This window comes from Thunnus albacares, chromosome 6 (assembly GCF_914725855.1).
Source record: "Thunnus albacares chromosome 6, fThuAlb1.1, whole genome shotgun sequence".
NCBI lineage: Eukaryota > Metazoa > Chordata > Actinopteri > Scombriformes > Scombridae > Thunnus > Thunnus albacares.
This window is the reverse complement of record NC_058111.1, coordinates 5,269,087-5,287,228: the sequence shown is the minus strand read 5'-3', so window position 1 is coordinate 5,287,228 and position 18,142 is coordinate 5,269,087. Positions and strand designations below refer to the sequence as shown.

The following is an 18,142-nucleotide window of genomic DNA, read 5'->3' as shown; positions in this document are numbered from 1 at the left end:
GATAAATTACTATTCTTGGCTTTTTACTCGAAGAGCTTTTATTGCACTTACAGTAACATAACAAGTTTAGTTGTCGTCAACTCTCCACCGCTGTCTGTCTCTCCTCTGCTGCGCTGCACACACAGAGGCTCCAGCCCTGCTCGCGTTGAGGAAGAGCAGAGAAGCAGCGAGACAGTGACCATAAAAGACAACAAAACGCAGTAGAGACTGTCTTTATTTATGTTATTTACTAAATATATGTGCACTCTTTTAATTTCAGCTCAGTGTGTAAGAGTCTTTGCTCCAGCTGCAGTGTTGATTCGGAGGCGTTTGTGCTTTAGAACGTGACCGCTGTGAAACAATTAGAATATAACGTTTTATTGATCTGATTCAGCTGCTTCCTCACTACCAGCGCTCCCTCTCTTCATTCACTCTCTAGCTCACTCTCTCGTCTTTTTTAAAATGAGACGGGAAGCTGACAGAAAAGTCTAACTTAACTTTTTATGTTAGCAAAAGAAAAGAAATGTCCTCCCATTGTCCTAGTAGCGTCTTTGTGCTCCCTCATGGCAGAGTTTACAGCTCTGATCAGTCTGATCTCCATCACACCTCAGAATCCAAAATGCATGGATGCTGTAAAAGCACACAGAGACTTTATGCCAATTCATTGAATTATAATCGAGCTATTTAAGGATTAAGTGATAAATTTTCTTTTGAACATTTTATCAGGGGAGAGCGCGAACGCAGTCCCCCACTACCAGAAATTATGCAGTCGAGATTCCCACATTTGGGGAATTCGCAGGGGTCAGCACAACCGGAGTGCAATGGCTGAGCCTCGCCCTGGGTGAACCACCTTCTTGATCATGGTATCTCCCCTGCCAGGTAAGTATGAGTTGTACACATCACAGCCAGGGAAGTCTTTCACAGACATACCATGCTGACTGATGGTGCTGACAATCAATACATCATCAAAACCACAGGCTATAAGTACTACTACTATTAGGCTATTAGTCTATTAGTACTTGTACTAAGGCTAACAAAGATTATTTACTTTACTATTTATATTTTACTTAAGTACAGACTGGTGTTCCCATGATGCATTGCAGTATTTGAAAATCAACAGCTGACCTAAAATCACCCATTTTATCAATTTTACCTCAAACAAATGAGTAACAATGCAACAGAAAGTTCATATGAGCCAAAGCTAAATCATACTGCAATCAAAAGTTGTTTGATCCACATTTGAAACTCAGGGAAAAGAATAAAAACACAAAACACACGTTTTTTTCCCTCAAATTACAACCACTTCCTGTTTCTTTGTTCACTGGTGGTGGGCAACAGACATTCCTGCTACTGCCACCTACTGCTCTGGAGTGTGAACTACGCTGTTTATTAAAGAGCACATTGAACCAGAGACACACAGATTATATACAGAATGGTTTTTTGTATATAAAAAACAGCCTGATGTAAAGGAACTAAATACTTTTACTCAAGTTCTGTACCTAAGTACAATTTGAGGTACTTGTACTTTATTTGAGTATTTCCATGTTATGCTACATTATTCTTCCACTCCACTACATTTCAGAGGGAAATATTGTACTTTCTACTCCACTACATTTATTTGACAGCTTTAGTTACTTTTCAGATGAAGGTTTGACACAATGGATAATATAACAAGCTTTTAAAATACAACACATTGTTAAAGATGAAACCAGTGGTTTCCAACCTTTTTGTCTTTTGACGTCTTACAAAAAGCAGTGTGTAGTCGGGGTCACATTTCACATGTCTATGAGTTGTTAACAGCTCCACCAAATAGTGATTTTTCCCTCTAAACTTCTCACATGCTTTCATTTTAATAAATGTTCAAATGATCCAATATTTCAGCAAAAATCAAAGATTAGAGAAAAAGTTCAAAAACTGAAAACAGATTTGTGTATCAGAACTTTGTTTTTTCTTCTTTCCTCTCCCATTAATCATCTCATGACCCCTCAGATTTATCTGCTGACCCTTTGGAGGGGCCCGACCCCTAGGTTGGGAACCACTGGACTAAACTAGCAAACTGTATATAAAGTAGTGTAAACTAGCTCCACCTCCAGCAGCTACAACAGTAACATGCTGCTCTAACACTGATGCTTCACTATTAATAATCTAATGATGTCATATATTATAATATATCAGTCAAAGGGACCAAACCACTACTTTTACTGCAATACTTAAACTACATCAAGCTCATAATACTTATGTACTTTTACTTAAGTAGGATTTTTCATGCAGGACTTTTAGCTGTAATGGAGTAATTTTACATCGCTGTATCGGTACTTTCACTTAAGTAAAGGATTTGAATACTTCTTCCACCACTAACAGCAAGAATAAAAAATTCAGAACATAAAATTAAGTACATGTATTCAGTTTTTTTTAGCTTCCTTCTGATATATCAGGGAACAGCAGGCTGTGAAACCAGCAGAAATGCAGCAGTGAGGATTTTCACTTTTATGTGAATGAGCTAATCTAATAATCAGACTGAACTGACATCTAATTTCAAAACTACAGTGCAGCAAATCTAAACAAACAGATTCAAACAGTTTTGGGATCTACTGAAAATAAATAAACATTTTCTTACATTTGTCAATTTGCAGTCTCCTGCTCTAAAAATAAGGATTATAAACATTGTAGAAAAGTTAGACCACAGTCACGTGTGTGGTTAAATAATTGCTTAACGTAGCAAGCTCACTTGTTACAAAACGAGACTTCACTATTAAGTTCTGAATTTCTTTATATTAAACATTTAGAGGGGGTGCACCATTCCTGGAAGTACTGCAATACCAGGTCGATGCGTGGAGTGGACGGAGCAAGCCCCTATTCCATCTCCCTGTTCCAAAAATCAATTTAATATATGGTCCCCGGGTAGGGGACGTATCAGATATTAAACTGATAAGAACAGATACTACACTTGATCTTAGCCAAAAGGCCGAGAAGCGATAACGCAATAATGTCTGAGGTAGAGGAGTGGTCCTCTGCACCGTCAGGCTCACTGATGGTTTGGGTCGCTGCTGGGTCACGTGACACAGTTTAGTCCAATAGGAAGTAAGAACGAGAGAGCAATACAATTATCGCCAGAAAGACAGATGTAACTAAATGTATACTTCTATTTAAAAAACAAACGCAACACCATCGGAATTGTAAAAGAGAAAATAAACCGTAAAACAGATTAGAGTCTGATATCTGATGGACAAAATAATGTTTTTAACAATATATATATTAACTACTGGAGTTCCGGCTCCCTCTAGTGGAGAATACAGCGAACTGCACTCGACAGTATTCTGCATTACAGTATGAAACACAACAACTTAATAAATAAATAAATTCTTGTTATCTAAAAACAGGGATGTGTCTTAACATTCCTCTAAAAAATAGTCCTATCTTATTGAATGTATCTTTAATTAATAGGTTTCTCTTAATTAAACTAAAAGTGACTTTAGGGTAGCTTGTGTGTCGAGTCAAGCCTTCTTCAAACAAACTAAACTTAAAAAGATTTAAAGGTTTACTACGCAGGAATATACTAAAAAATGTATAGACTAATACACAAGTAATCCCTCTCAATCGTCACTTCTGAGCCGCTATAAGTGTGTGACGCTGTATTTATCTGCAGAGACCCCACCTTCTGCCTGTAATTATTATTTTCTTATTATTGTGCTGTGTTCGGGTTATATCGATATGTTACATTTGAGTGTTTCTCCGTCTCTCTCCTCTACTACAAGATGCTCCTCTGCTGTTCGTGTGTCTGTTTGACCGACACACACACACATGCAGAGCAGAGTGACTTTACTCTTGCTACTGTGAAAAACATTTACCACAACTTTGACCGACAATTCCTGCATGGTAGCCTCCACCTTTAGGCCTCACAACAGGAGTATAATTAGGCTCGTTGAGCAGGCCAACAGCCACCACATGAAACTGCGTTTATCAAAAAGTTTCCCTTCATTTGATTCATTTGAACATGTTTTACCGCCTACGTGTTGAAAGGAGGAGAGTTTTTAAACGTTTTGAGGCTTAACAGACACCTGAATTTTCCCCGGGAGGCCGCAGGGCACCAACACCGAGCTGCGCCGTTAATCGTCACCTTAATTGGTTACGCAACAGAAAAACTGCGCCATATAAGTTTGGTTTTCGTGACACTAGAGGCGTTTTTCACGGTAAAGAAAAGATAAAACAAGTAAATTAACTTACTGAAAGCCGCTGTCGGTCCTAAAACGTCGCCTTAGAACAAGGTGAAATAATGTCTCCTGAGTTAAAATCTCCTCGGTGGTCGGAGGTCTGTCATGTTATGCAAATTGAGTCACAGTGCCACCAATCAGCGAGTCAGGTAGAATCAGGCAGGGCTGCATGAGGCAACCACATGCACACCCTCCTTAAACTGTGAAACATGTCTGTAATTAAGTTTAAGTGAATATTCAGATCTTCCAATGGTTTGAACACTTTAGATTATTTAAAAATTGCTTGCAACAGTTTTAATTTGCAAAACACCACAAAGTACAGAGCTTATCAGAACTTTTAAATATTCATCAATTAATTTTACACTTACTTTAGTAAGTAAAGCTACTGTATGTTACAGAGATTTATAAACACACCTGATGTCTTCCTTATGTCCTCTCTTTACACCTTTCCTCACTTGCCATGAGTCGAGGTCATTAAGGAATGAAATGAGGCGCTCTGTGTTGTATGACTCAATTATCAATTTATAATATATAAACTTTATTTATATAACACATTTTAAAACAGCGTTACAAAGTGCTTTCTGTAGGAAAAACTGAATTAAAACAAATTTGCATCACAATTAAATAAAATTCAGCAAATAAAGATACAGAGTATATAATATCTCAAACATAATAAAATAAGATAAATTGGTAAAATAAACAAATAAACCACAGAAAACATAGTGGAACTGTAAACACAAGACTGCAGGCTAACATTAATAAAAAGACTTTTTTACAAAGATCAATTTTAAAATGTGATTTAAGAGATGCTTCTGCAGGCTTCAGATCTTCAGGGAGAGAATTCCAGATCTGAGACCCTCTGACTGAAAAAGCCTAATCTTTTTTAGACCAAACAAATATGAGATGCCTCCCTGATGGCATTGCATTAGGATATGTAAAAATCTACACATCTAAAGTGCCTAAAACTTTTGCACAGTGCAGTACAGAGTGTCCAGTCCATTTCAAAATTGTGAGTTTCTAAAAACTACATAAGGGCTCCATAAACTAGCAAAGTTCCCATCTTTCCTTTTGACAATATAAGTTTAGCTCTCCAACGCAAGACAAGCTGTCAGTTCCTATAAAAGATGCACGATAAGTCCATGTTCTTCAGTACTAGACTAATGCAATTGTCCTCCTGGGTTGTAAAAGTCCAAAGTCAAGAGTTAGAGTTACCGATGGAGAACTTTTAATTTTACAAGTCCATAACAAAACACTGTATGATCCTTTTGGCTTTCAACTTTGATCCTCACCGGCCACCATAACAGGCTGTTTATAAAGGAGGTTGAAGTAAACTAGCCAGTATGGAATCAGTAATTGAGACATGGTTAAAGGTTTGCAATGAAACAGTCAGCAAGATCCAACAGATGGCCCTGAAAGAAAGGATCAATTATGAGGAATCCCAGTGAGCTGAAGACAGCGATGGCAGGTTGGCGCAACTATGTGAATGTACCGGAGTACTCTGACATACAGTATGTGATAGTGATGACAGCATGCAGGTAAGCCAAAGTAGAGACAGAATGAGGGAGAAAAGAGGGAATGAGATCGCTGGAGCCAGTTTGAAGAAAATCAAGAGTAGTTCAGGTTCTTGAGGAGGAAACGAGGAGAGATCTCAAGAGGTTTTGGAGTTTAAGTTCATACAAAAACTCCTTAAATTAAATTTGGTGAGGAGAGGGGAGTTTCTTCTATGAGTGCAGTGAGATTGACGACTGTTTTGAGAAACCAGGTAGGTGATATTCACATTGGTAAGGTTTTGAAAGATGGAAAGTTGTTGATTGTCTGCTGGCCAAATGTGGATTTCAGACAGTGGTGGAAGAAGTATTCAGACTATTCATCTACTGTTTGTTATGTACTTTATCTTCTCATGTGGTCTTGTTATTGAAACAGATAGAGAATACCTCCAGAGCTACAGAGGAGACCGAGGCAACTACCTCCACTGGCACGCTAGCCAGCAGTGACGAGTGTGAGGCAGTTAACAGAGAAAGCCACAAAACAGCAAGATGGATAGAAGCTGGTGACGAGACACAAACAAAGTGGAACAAAAAAGAGGAACGTTATCAGTCCCATCACTTCACCCCATGCTACAACTTCAGAGCAGCTACCTCCTGGTAACAATACAGCCCCCTGCTAGAGGAGAACAAGCCTGCTGACGACACTCCCCAACAGCCCAGGACCAACTTGTTCATCCCTCCCAGTGGCGTCCCAGCTGCTCCTCACGGCCAGGAGGTTCCAGACTGGGAGAGTACTGAAGAAAGACATCCCTAACACAACCTATTCTCTCTCTTTCCCCTCAAGACCCCCCTGCCTCAAAGACTGAGAAGCAAGCCAAGGACCAGTTTGATGCGTGAGTCTTTTACCAACTGATGTGGACAACTGACTGCTTGTTGTTTGAGTTTCTTTTCCCCCCTTTTACTAAGTTAATGTTATTTTGCAGCCAAATAAGGTCTGTTCACATATAAGCTAGATGTAATCACCCCCTTATAACTTCAAAATGATCACTTTAAATGTTAGAGGGGTGCAAAAAACAAATAAGTCTTTTTTCATTCAGCCACACTTTATTTTACAAGAAGTCCGTTTGAGAAATAAAATGACATATCCAAATTCACCGAGTTGTTAAAAAGTGATTCCAGGTGGAGCGTGGGTGGGGTGGGAATACTATGTAGAAATAAGAGGAACATGAAAATACAAGGCAGCTTTTCTCCTGTTCAGGACAGGGTTTTGGTAGTTGATTTAAACTGGCGAGGGGAAACAGCTAAGAATAATTAAAAATACACACAAACAGAACCTGCAACCTGTAGGGAGCTCCTGAAATCACTTGACTCCTGCTTCATGACGAACAGGACTGTCTGCGTTGCGGGTGATCTCAATACTTCTCTTGATAGAGGAAGTAATGTGCTACCCTTCAAACCTCTGAAAAAAAAAGATCCTGGTTTCACGTTGGAAAATAGCAGAGGTGTTCGGCAGTTGGATAGACTATGTTCTCATCTCACATGGCACAAAGATTTTGTCAATTCAAGTATCTCCTGTATTTAACTCAGACCAGAGCTCCCTCTCAGTGTCAGCATTAAAAACACTGACATATGGGAAAGGAAATTTCTAATTTTGGAAGATGTGTTGAATTAAAGGGCTTATACCACTGGACCATGGAGTGATGGGATGATACGAAAAATAAGATACAACATTACATATCAGACTTCTGTAAGGAGAGATCCAAAAATCAATATAAGTCCTTTTACAACCGACTGAAAGAGATTCAGAATGTATATGCTCGATACAACACATTTGGAACAAATATAGATGGGGACACCTTAATTGTGTTAAAGAAGAAACAACAAGAAATGTTTGAACAGTGAGTTCAAACATTTGCTTTCAAATTGCAGAGGGAAAACCACAAGCAAGACAAGAAATGCTCTGCATATTTCTTTTAAAAGATTATTATAATTTATGTTGCTCCCTTTGCTCCTTTTATTTTCTTATATGTATTATTGGTCTGTTGTTCACGTTTATATCCCTTGGTTTTAAGTTGTATGTTGTTTTGTAATATGTGATTTGTTTAATAAAGTTTGAAAAAAAAAAATACTGCAGTCCATGACCCCCCAGTTGAGCTCAGCACTCTACCCTGTGATTTTCCTAAAAGATTTAAGAATGATATTAATGTACTGGGTTCATTTTGCTCTGCACATCCTGAAACTGTGCCACATTTATTTTGGCATTGTTACTACAGTACAAGACTGTGGCAAGGGGTTTCTTTTTTTATATATATAATAGTATTTTGGGGGGTTTTTTGGACTGTGCAAAAGACATTTTATAATACAATACAGTGCAATACAGTACATTATAACCCTTCTCTAGATTTGGAAAAGTGTTCTCTTCGACGGAGGTGGGGTTGGGTCACTGTAAGGACAGCGCCCTTTCCTATACCCACCCCCACAGAATGACAATCAATACTATATGTATGCTTTTTATATGTATGTGGGGACCCTTAGACAGGCAGGACAAGACAAACAGGACAGACAAAATACTGCTAGGTGTATTGATACAAATAATTACAAAAGTAAATGAGTATTATTATAAAAATCAAGGAAGGTCAAATAAAAGTGATAATATGAAAGAATAAATGTCAGAGCCTGAATATAAAACTACAAAAGTGAACACAAAAAGGCACAGTTTAGATCCATTTCCAGCTTCGAGAATGTTCCAACTCCTAACACTGACAGTTCTTCAGTATTGGTAGATAACCTCATCAACAATTATTTAAAAGTTATCGATAAACTTAAGGTGTCCAAATTTTGTTGTATATGTCCAGCTTTCCTTTTATTTTGTAATACAAGTAGGTGTGTGCCCGAATACAAATACATTATTCAGCAAAGCACAAATAGTGGGTTTTTCACAAATATTTATTTTGTACAAATATTTTAAAAATTATTTGTTTTCGAGAAGGAAAAAATACATGTCAAATACCAGCATGTAGGTTGGTTACATCGCTATCTCAGTCTCTCTCCTCTGCTTCGCTGTTATGTCTATCAACAGGTCTCAACGAGGGGAGTCAAATCCACCTGCTACATGACGCACATTTCCTAATTTGGATATCACTCCCTGAGTCAGGGGTGTTCCCCAGGGATAAAGCTGAGCTACTGACACATGCAAAGTGCTCCAAAGGGACTCTCCATAACCTGTCGTTCCGCTTCTCCTTTCCATAAAGTTCGGCCATAAAAAATAGGCAATAAATGAAAAGTGCAAAGCAATTATTGCCTTTGAAGTTCTTCTCTACACGTTACACGCTGTGCTGTCTCTGTGTTATGGGTGTATTAATAAGTAGAGGTCTGTCTGCAATGAGGCGATGAGTTAAGTTTTAGCTTAGTAGTCAGTGCAGTCATCTATGAGACCCAGTGTGGGGACCTCCTTCGTAAGGTACTTTATTCATGAACACTTATTGTAACACGTTGATTTTCTAAAATTAAAAGTGTAATGCAAACAAAAATAGGATAACATTTTAAAGGACAAGGCGTCTGACTTCGGATCAGAAGATTGAGGGTTCGAATTCCTTCGTGGTTGGATGCCCCCACTTCTGTCGGATTCGCGTATGTGTCTGTTGAGTAAAGAAAATCCCCATGAGAGGCTGTGAACATTGGACATCAAGCAATGCGACGTGGCTGACTATGGGTCAAAACTACTAGCGGTCACAGAGATGCAGGAGATTACAAAAGGTGTGTGGTGAAAGCTTTAGGAACTTAGAGGAAATATGTCTTCTCTGTGATCAACGTTTGTGTCCCCGAGGGTGTCCCCGTAAGAATTCGGCAACCTTGCTCTGCTTATTATGAGCACAATCAGCAGGAGTAACAGTCTGGAGGAATCCTGCTTTACGTCAGTTCCTTCGAATCAAGGAGTGTGTTTCCTGCCATGAAGATTTGGATGCACAGCGTTGACTTCACGATGCTGCGACGACGCTGCGGCATTGACTTTCAGGGAAAAGACCCATTTTACACCAAAGAAGAAACGGGAATGGAGAATGCAGGCGTCGATCCCGCTGCCTCTCACATGCAAAGCGAGCGCTCTACCATTTGAGCTAATTCCCCTCTGGAGGTGCCACCTGGGGAAGTATTCACCAGGTGCTGAAGATTTCCAATGAAGTTAGTGACTGGTTTTCCCCATTGACATACTGTATGTCTCGTGCAGTATTTTCCTGAGAAGTTCTTGGCCACGCCCGTGGGCTCAGAGGACTAAAGCGTAGAGTTAGGTTCACCAACTGTGAGCATTCAAAGTTTTCAACCAGATGATTATGAAAAGGCAAAAGCTGCCTGAGAACAGAAGGTAAATGTCCTCCAGAAGGTCAGGCATAGTTATGTTCCTCATCAAGAAAGTATCGTGGTGACACAACACAATATCCTTTTGTAATGGCGTGATTGTGGGACATCAGCCTCCAAACAAAAAGCAGTGGATGCTGTCTGGCTCCACAGAAAAGAAGGTAATGGAGAATGCGGGCATCGATCCCGCTACCTCTCGCATGCTAAGCGAGCGCTCTACCATTTGAGCTAATTCCCCTCTTAAAGAAGATTACGAGAGAGGTGCCAACAGGTCGCAAAATACTCGAAAGCAATTGCTTCCCTGTCTTTGTATAAGGGACGTGGTTGTAAGAGGACTCTCAGCAGCAGCAGGCCAGTTAGCTCAGCTGGTTAGAGCGTGGTGCTAATAACGCCAAGGTCACAGGTTCCATCCCTGTACTGGCCAGGAACTGTTGTTGTAAAGGCACAAGTCCTTGCGCCGCCTACAGATGGAAAGAAAGTTGACGTAAACCTCCCACTGTTCCCAACCCATGGGTTGACCAACAGTGCCACATTGTCTCACACGAAAGCTTCACGTCCAAAGTCCAGCTCCTTCTTACTCTAGACTACTACCAACGTAGCCCCGTTGAAATGTACTCATCCCTGTCCACGTGACCACGTGGCATAAAGGACAAGGCGTCTGACTTCGGATCAGAACATTGAGGGTTCGAATCCCTTCGTGGTTGGATGCCCCCACTTCTGTTGGATTTGCGTATGTGTCTGTTGAGTAAAGAAAATCCCCATGAGAGGCTGTGAACATTGGACATCAAGCAATGCGACGTGGCTGACTATGGGTCAAAACTACTAGCGGTCACAGAGATGCAGGAGATTACAAAAGGTGTGTGGTGAAAGCTTTAGGAACTTAGAGGAAATATGTCTTCTCTGTGATCAACATTTGTGTCAGAGGGTGTCCCCGTAAGAATTCGGCACCCTTGCTCTGCTTATTATGAGCACAATCGGCAGGAGTAACGCTCTGGAGGAATCCTGCTTTACGTCAGTTCCTTCGAATCAAGGCATTGTGTGTTTCCTGCCATGAAGATTTGGATGCACAGCGTTGACTTCACGATGCTGCGACGACGCTGCGGCATTGACTTTCAGGGAAAAGACCCATTTTACACCAAAGAAGAAACGGGAATGGAGAATGCAGGCGTCGATCCCGCTGCCTCTCACATGCAAAGCGAGCGCTCTACCATTTGAGCTAATTCCCCTCTGGAGGTGCCACCTGGGGAAGTATTCACCAGGTGCTGAAGATTTCCAATGAAGTTAGTGACTGGTTTTCCCCATTGACATACTGTATGTCTCGTGCAGTATTTTCCTGAGAAGTTCTTGGCCACGCCCGTGGGCTCAGAGGACTAAAGCGTAGAGTTAGGTTCACCAACTGTGAGCATTCAAAGTTTTCAACCAGATGATTATGAAAAGGCAAAAGCTGCCTGAGAACAGAAGGTAAATGTCCTCCAGAAGGTCAGGCATAGTTATGTTCCTCATCAAGAAAGTATCGTGGTGACACAACACAATATCCTTTTGTAATGGCGTGATTGTGGGACATCAGCCTCCAAACAAAAAGCAGTGGATGCTGTCTGGCTCCACAGAAAAGAAGGTAATGGAGAATGCGGGCATCGATCCCGCTACCTCTCGCATGCTAAGCGAGCGCTCTACCATTTGAGCTAATTCCCCTCTTAAAGAAGATTACGAGAGAGGTGCCAACAGGTCGCAAAATACTCGAAAGCAATTGCTTCCCTGTCTTTGTATAAGGGACGTGGTTGTAAGAGGACTCTCAGCAGCAGCAGGCCAGTTAGCTCAGCTGGTTAGAGCGTGGTGCTAATAACGCCAAGGTCACAGGTTCCATCCCTGTACTGGCCAGGAACTGTTGTTGTAAAGGCACAAGTCCTTGCGCCGCCTACAGATGGAAAGAAAGTTGACGTAAACCTCCCACTGTTCCCAACCCATGGGTTGACCAACAGTGCCACATTGTCTCACACGTGTATCCCATGAAGGCGAAAGCTTCACGTCCAAAGTCCAGCTCCTTCTTACTCTAGACTACTACCAACGTAGCCCCGTTGAAATGTACTCGTCCCTGTCCACGTGACCACGTGGCCTAAAGGACAAGGCGTCTGACTTCGGATCAGAACATTGAGGGTTCGAATCCCTTCGTGGTTGGATGCCCCCACTTCTGTCGGATTCGCGTATGTGTCTGTTGAGTAAAGAAAATCCCCATGAGAGGCTGTGAACATTGGACATCAAGCAATGCGACGTGGCTGACTATGGGTCAAAACTACTAGCGGTCACAGAGATGCAGGAGATTACAAAAGGTGTGTGGTGAAAGCTTTAGGAACTTAGAGGAAATATGTCTTCTCTGTGATCAACATTTGTGTCAGAGGGTGTCCCCGTAAGAATTCGGCACCGTTGCTCTGCTTATTATGAGCACAATCGGCAGGAGTAACGCTCTGGAGGAATCCTGCTTTACGTCAGTTCCTTCGAATCAAGGCATTGTGTGTTTCCTGCCATGAAGATTTGGATGCACAGCGTTGACTTCACGATGCTGCGACATTGACTTTCAGGGCAAAGACCCATTTTACACCAAAGAAGAAACGGGAATGGAGAATGCGGGCGTCGATCCCGCTGCCTCTCACATGCAAAGCGAGCGCTCTACCATTTGAGCTAATTCCCCTCTGGAGGTGCCACCTGGGGAAGTATTCACCAGGTGCTGAAGATTTCCAATGACGTTAGTGACTGGTTTTCCCCATTGACATACTGTATGTCTCGTGCAGTATTTTCCTGAGAAGTTCTTGGCCACGCCCGTGGGCTCAGAGGACTAAAGCGTAGAGTTAGGTTCACCAACTGTGAGCATTCAAAGTTTTCAACCAGATGATTATGAAAAGGCAAAAGCTGCCTGAGAACAGAAGGTAAATGTCCTCCAGAAGGTCAGGCATAGTTATGTTCCTCATCAAGAAAGTATCGTGGTGACACAACACAATATCCTTTTGTAATGGCGTGATTGTGGGACATCAGCCTCCAAACAAAAAGCAGTGGATGCTGTCTGGCTCCACAGAAAAGAAGGTAATGGAGAATGCGGGCATCGATCCCGCTACCTCTCGCATGCTAAGCGAGCGCTCTACCATTTGAGCTAATTCCCCTCTTAAAGACAATTACGAGAGAGGTGCCAACAGGTCGCAAAATACTCGAAAGCAATTGCTTCCCTGTCTTTGTATAAGGGACGTGGTTGTAAGAGGACTCTCAGCAGCAGCAGGCCAGTTAGCTCAGCTGGTTAGAGCGTGGTGCTAATAACGCCAAGGTCACAGGTTCGATCCCTGTACTGGCCAGGAGCTGTTGTTGTAAAGGCACAAGTCCTTGCGCCGCCTACAGATGGAAAGAAAGTTGACGTAAACCTCCCACTGTTCCCAACCCATGGGTTGACCAACAGTGCCACATTGTCTCACACGAAAGCTTCACGTCCAAAGTCCAGCTCCTTCTTACTCTAGACTACTACCAACGTAGCCCCGTTGAAATGTACTCATCCCTGTCCACGTGACCACGTGGCCTAAAGGACAAGGCGTCTGACTTCGGATCAGAACATTGAGGGTTCGAATCCCTTCGTGGTTGGATGCCCCCACTTCTGTTGGATTCGCGTATGTGTCTGTTGAGTAAAGAAAATCCCCATGAGAGGCTGTGAACATTGGACATCAAGCAATGCGACGTGGCTGACTATGGGTCAAAACTACTAGCGGTCACAGAGATGCAGGAGATTACAAAAGGTGTGTGGTGAAAGCTTTAGGAACTTAGAGGAAATATGTCTTCTCTGTGATCAACATTTGTGTCAGAGGGTGTCCCCGTAAGAATTCGGCACCCTTGCTCTGCTTATTATGAGCACAATCGGCAGGAGTAACGCTCTGGAGGAATCCTGCTTTACGTCAGTTCCTTCGAATCAAGGCATTGTGTGTTTCCTGCCATGAAGATTTGGATGCACAGCGTTGACTTCACGATGCTGCGACGACGCTGCGGCATTGACTTTCAGGGAAAAGACCCATTTTACACCAAAGAAGAAACGGGAATGGAGAATGCAGGCGTCGATCCCGCTGCCTCTCACATGCAAAGCGAGCGCTCTACCATTTGAGCTAATTCCCCTCTGGAGGTGCCACCTGGGGAAGTATTCACCAGGTGCTGAAGATTTCCAATGAAGTTAGTGACTGGTTTTCCCCATTGACATACTGTATGTCTCGTGCAGTATTTTCCTGAGAAGTTCTTGGCCACGCCCGTGGGCTCAGAGGACTAAAGCGTAGAGTTAGGTTCACCAACTGTGAGCATTCAAAGTTTTCAACCAGATGATTATGAAAAGGCAAAAGCTGCCTGAGAACAGAAGGTAAATGTCCTCCAGAAGGTCAGGCATAGTTATGTTCCTCATCAAGAAAGTATCGTGGTGACACAACACAATATCCTTTTGTAATGGCGTGATTGTGGGACATCAGCCTCCAAACAAAAAGCAGTGGATGCTGTCTGGCTCCACAGAAAAGAAGGTAATGGAGAATGCGGGCATCGATCCCGCTACCTCTCGCATGCTAAGCGAGCGCTCTACCATTTGAGCTAATTCCCCTCTTAAAGAAGATTACGAGAGAGGTGCCAACAGGTCGCAAAATACTCGAAAGCAATTGCTTCCCTGTCTTTGTATAAGGGACGTGGTTGTAAGAGGACTCTCAGCAGCAGCAGGCCAGTTAGCTCAGCTGGTTAGAGCGTGGTGCTAATAACGCCAAGGTCACAGGTTCGATCCCTGTACTGGCCAGGAACTGTTGTTGTAAAGGCACAAGTCCTTGCGCCGCCTACAGATGGAAAGAAAGTTGACGTAAACCTCCCACTGTTCCCAACCCATGGGTTGACCAACAGTGCCACATTGTCTCACACGTGTATCCCATGAAGGCGAAAGCTTCACGTCCAAAGTCCAGCTCCTTCTTACTCTAGACTACTACCAACGTAGCCCCGTTGAAATGTACTCGTCCCTGTCCACGTGACCACGTGGCCTAAAGGACAAGGCGTCTGACTTCGGATCAGAACATTGAGGGTTCGAATCCCTTCGTGGTTGGATGCCCCCACTTCTGTCGGATTCGCGTATGTGTCTGTTGAGTAAAGAAAATCCCCATGAGAGGCTGTGAACATTGGACATCAAGCAATGCGACGTGGCTGACTATGGGTCAAAACTACTAGTGGTCACAGAGATGCAGGAGATTACAAAAGGTGTGTGGTGAAAGCTTTAGGAACTTAGAGGAAATATGTCTTCTCTGTGATCAACATTTGTGTCAGAGGGTGTCCCCGTAAGAATTCGGCACCGTTGCTCTGCTTATTATGAGCACAATCGGCAGGAGTAACGCTCTGGAGGAATCCTGCTTTACGTCAGTTCCTTCGAATCAAGGCATTGTGTGTTTCCTGCCATGAAGATTTGGATGCACAGCGTTGACTTCACGATGCTGCGACATTGACTTTCAGGGCAAAGACCCATTTTACACCAAAGAAGAAACGGGAATGGAGAATGCGGGCGTCGATCCCGCTGCCTCTCACATGCAAAGCGAGCGCTCTACCATTTGAGCTAATTCCCCTCTGGAGGTGCCACCTGGGGAAGTATTCACCAGGTGCTGAAGATTTCCAATGAAGTTAGTGACTGGTTTTCCCCATTGACATACTGTATGTCTCGTGCAGTATTTTCCTGAGAAGTTCTTGGCCACGCCCGTGGGCTCAGAGGACTAAAGCGTAGAGTTAGGTTCACCAACTGTGAGCATTCAAAGTTTTCAACCAGATGATTATGAAAAGGCAAAAGCTGCCTGAGAACAGAAGGTAAATGTCCTCCAGAAGGTCAGGCATAGTTATGTTCCTCATCAAGAAAGTATCGTGGTGACACAACACAATATCCTTTTGTAATGGCGTGATTGTGGGACATCAGCCTCCAAACAAAAAGCAGTGGATGCTGTCTGGCTCCACAGAAAAGAAGGTAATGGAGACTGCGGGCATCGATCCCGCTACCTCTCACATGCTAAGCGAGCGCTCTACCATTTGAGCTAATTCCCCTCTTAAAGAAGATTACGAGAGAGGTGCCAACAGGTCGCAAAATACTCGAAAGCAATTGCTTCCCTGTCTTTGTATAAGGGACGTGGTTGTAAGAGGACTCTCAGCAGCAGCAGGCCAGTTAGCTCAGCTGGTTAGAGCGTGGTGCTAATAACGCCAAGGTCACAGGTTCGATCCCTGTACTGGCCAGGAGCTGTTGTTGTAAAGGCACAAGTCCTTGCGCCGCCTACAGATGGAAAGAAAGTTGACGTAAACCTCCCACTGTTCCCAACCCATGGGTTGACCAACAGTGCCACATTGTCTCACACGTGTATCCCATGAAGGCGAAAGCTTCACGTCCAAAGTCCAGCTCCTTCTTACTCTAGACTACTACCAACGTAGCCCCGTTGAAATGTATTCGTCTGTCCACGTGACCACGTGGCCTAAAGGACAAGGCGTCTGACTTCGGATCAGAAGATTGAGGGTTCGAATCCCTTCGTGGTTGGATGCCCCCACTTCTGTCGGATTCGCGTATGTGTCTGTTGAGTAAAGAAAATCCCCATGAGAGGCTGTGAACATTGGACATCAAGCAATGCGACGTGGCTGACTATGGGTCAAAACTACTAGCGGTCACAGAGATGCAGGAGATTACAAAAAAAAGGTGTGTGGTGAAAGCTTTAGGAACTTAGAGGAAATATGTCTTCTCTGTGATCAACATTTGTGTCAGAGGGTGTCCCCGTAAGAATTCGGCACCCTTGCTCTGCTTATTATGAGCACAATCGGCAGGAGTAACGCTCTGGAGGAATCCTGCTTTACGTCAGTTCCTTCGAATCAAGGCATTGTGTGTTTCCTGCCATGAAGATTTGGATGCACAGCGTTGACTTCACGATGCTGCGACATTGACTTTCAGGGCAAAGACCCATTTTACACCAAAGAAGAAACGGGAATGGAGAATGCGGGCGTCGATCCCGCTGCCTCTCACATGCAAAGCGAGTGCTCTACCATTTGAGCTAATTCCCCTCTGGAGGTGCCACCTGGGGAAGTATTCACCAGGTGCTGAAGATTTCCAATGAAGTTAGTGACTGGTTTTCCCCATTGACATACTGTATGTCTCGTGCAGTATTTTCCTGAGAAGTTCTTGGCCACGCCCGTGGGCTCAGAGGACTAAAGCGTAGAGTTAGGTTCACCAACTGTGAGCATTCAAAGTTTTCAACCAGATGATTATGAAAAGGCAAAAGCTGCCTGAGAACAGAAGGTAAATGTCCTCCAGAAGGTCAGGCATAGTTATGTTCCTCATCAAGAAAGTATCGTGGTGACACAACACAATATCCTTTTGTAATGGCGTGATTGTGGGACATCAGCCTCCAAACAAAAAGCAGTGGATGCTGTCTGGCTCCACAGAAAAGAAGGTAATGGAGAATGCCGGCATCGATCCCGCTACATCTCGCATGCTAAGCGAGCGCTCTACCATTTGAGCTAATTCCCCTCTTAAAGAAGATTACGAGAGAGGTGCCAACAGGTCGCAAAATACTCGAAAGCAATTGCTTCCCTGTCTTTGTATAAGGGACGTGGTTGTAAGAGGACTCTCAGCAGCAGCAGGCCAGTTAGCTCAGCTGGTTAGAGCGTGGTGCTAATAACGCCAAGGTCACAGGTTCGATCCCTGTACTGGCCAGGAACTGTTGTTGTAAAGGCACAAGTCCTTGCGCCGCCTACAGATGGAAAGAAAGTTGACGTAAACCTCCCACTGTTCCCAACCCATGGGTTGACCAACAGTGCCACATTGTCTCACACGAAAGCTTCACGTCCAAAGTCCAGCTCCTTCTTACTCTAGACTACTACCAACGTAGCCCCGTTGAAATGTACTCGTCCCTGTCCGCGTGACCACGTGGCCTAAAGGACAAGGCGTCTGACTTCGGATCAGAAGATTGAGGGTTCGAATCCCTTCGTGGTTGGATGCCCCCACTTCTGTCGGATTCGCGTATGTGTCTGTTGAGTAAAGAAAATCCCCATGAGAGGCTGTGAACATTGGACATCAAGCAATGCGACGTGGCTGACTATGGGTCAAAACTA

At 43.3% G+C, this 18,142-nt stretch overlaps 15 non-coding genes across 15 annotated transcripts; 9 read left to right on the top strand and 6 right to left on the bottom strand.

The window, feature by feature from the left end:
• Window positions 1-702: 702 nt before the first annotated feature.
• On the bottom strand, window positions 703-866 carry LOC122984763. Its single transcript, XR_006403978.1, has one exon. It is a non-coding gene; the product is annotated as a U1 spliceosomal RNA (small nuclear RNA).
• A 1,899-nt stretch (window positions 867-2,765) lies between these two features.
• On the bottom strand, window positions 2,766-2,956 carry LOC122984770. The gene has a single exon (XR_006403985.1). It is a non-coding gene; the product is annotated as a U2 spliceosomal RNA (small nuclear RNA).
• Window positions 2,957-10,195: 7,239 nt separating this feature from the next.
• trnaa-agc lies at window positions 10,196-10,268 on the bottom strand. The gene has a single exon. It is a non-coding gene; the product is annotated as a tRNA-Ala (tRNA).
• Window positions 10,269-11,649: 1,381 nt separating this feature from the next.
• On the bottom strand, window positions 11,650-11,722 carry trnaa-agc. Its single transcript has one exon. It is a non-coding gene; the product is annotated as a tRNA-Ala (tRNA).
• Window positions 11,723-12,132: 410 nt separating this feature from the next.
• On the top strand, window positions 12,133-12,205 carry trnar-ucg. Its single transcript has one exon. It is a non-coding gene; the product is annotated as a tRNA-Arg (tRNA).
• A 904-nt stretch (window positions 12,206-13,109) lies between these two features.
• On the bottom strand, window positions 13,110-13,182 carry trnaa-agc. Its single transcript has one exon. It is a non-coding gene; the product is annotated as a tRNA-Ala (tRNA).
• A 112-nt stretch (window positions 13,183-13,294) lies between these two features.
• Window positions 13,295-13,368, top strand: trnai-aau. Its single transcript has one exon. It is a non-coding gene; the product is annotated as a tRNA-Ile (tRNA).
• A 207-nt stretch (window positions 13,369-13,575) lies between these two features.
• On the top strand, window positions 13,576-13,648 carry trnar-ucg. The gene has a single exon. It is a non-coding gene; the product is annotated as a tRNA-Arg (tRNA).
• A 915-nt stretch (window positions 13,649-14,563) lies between these two features.
• trnaa-agc lies at window positions 14,564-14,636 on the bottom strand. The gene has a single exon. It is a non-coding gene; the product is annotated as a tRNA-Ala (tRNA).
• A 112-nt stretch (window positions 14,637-14,748) lies between these two features.
• On the top strand, window positions 14,749-14,822 carry trnai-aau. The gene has a single exon. It is a non-coding gene; the product is annotated as a tRNA-Ile (tRNA).
• Window positions 14,823-15,046: 224 nt separating this feature from the next.
• Window positions 15,047-15,119, top strand: trnar-ucg. The gene has a single exon. It is a non-coding gene; the product is annotated as a tRNA-Arg (tRNA).
• Window positions 15,120-16,208: 1,089 nt separating this feature from the next.
• trnai-aau lies at window positions 16,209-16,282 on the top strand. Its single transcript has one exon. It is a non-coding gene; the product is annotated as a tRNA-Ile (tRNA).
• Window positions 16,283-16,504: 222 nt separating this feature from the next.
• trnar-ucg lies at window positions 16,505-16,577 on the top strand. The gene has a single exon. It is a non-coding gene; the product is annotated as a tRNA-Arg (tRNA).
• Window positions 16,578-17,670: 1,093 nt separating this feature from the next.
• trnai-aau lies at window positions 17,671-17,744 on the top strand. The gene has a single exon. It is a non-coding gene; the product is annotated as a tRNA-Ile (tRNA).
• A 207-nt stretch (window positions 17,745-17,951) lies between these two features.
• On the top strand, window positions 17,952-18,024 carry trnar-ucg. The gene has a single exon. It is a non-coding gene; the product is annotated as a tRNA-Arg (tRNA).
• The last annotated feature ends 118 nt before the right edge of the window (window positions 18,025-18,142 follow it).